This window comes from Dama dama, chromosome 20 (genome assembly GCF_033118175.1).
Source record: "Dama dama isolate Ldn47 chromosome 20, ASM3311817v1, whole genome shotgun sequence".
NCBI classification, from domain to species: Eukaryota; Metazoa; Chordata; class Mammalia; order Artiodactyla; family Cervidae; genus Dama; species Dama dama.
This window is the reverse complement of record NC_083700.1, coordinates 113,825,316-113,825,882: the sequence shown is the minus strand read 5'-3', so window position 1 is coordinate 113,825,882 and position 567 is coordinate 113,825,316.

The window sequence follows — 567 nt, the reverse complement described above, 5'->3', positions numbered from 1 at the left end:
AAACGGGTTTACTCTTCCTAGTGAAAACAGGGAAAATACATCTAAACCTATTAATGCATCACAACAGTAATTATTTTGGAAACTTAAAAACAACATACACATTACAAAATGTGTATCTGTAGATCCAGTTTATCTGTTATCCTATGGTCCAATATAAGAGTCTTAAGACAACTGAAAACTGAAAATAAGAACTTCAGATAGATTATATTCTTCACATATAAAATAATACTTTCTACTGGTCAATATTTTAAAAACTGACTTAACACAGATTTTTTTTTTTTAAATTGACACCATTTTTGTCTCTGCTCCAAAACATGCAGCTTCAAGTCTCTAAGTGAGAAGTTTGAAATACAAAGTCTATAAACATTAAAAAGTTATCTTTTAATTTATATATAGAGATCTTTATATTGTCAAAACAACAGTTGCTAGATTTTAAGAGATGGCTATATAAAGTAGAATATTATAACAGCTAACCCCATTTATCGAGCCTATTTAATTATATCATTTTGCTATTACCACAATTTTTTCCTAAGTGCTGGAGAACATTCTCTGTAGAAAGGAACTCAT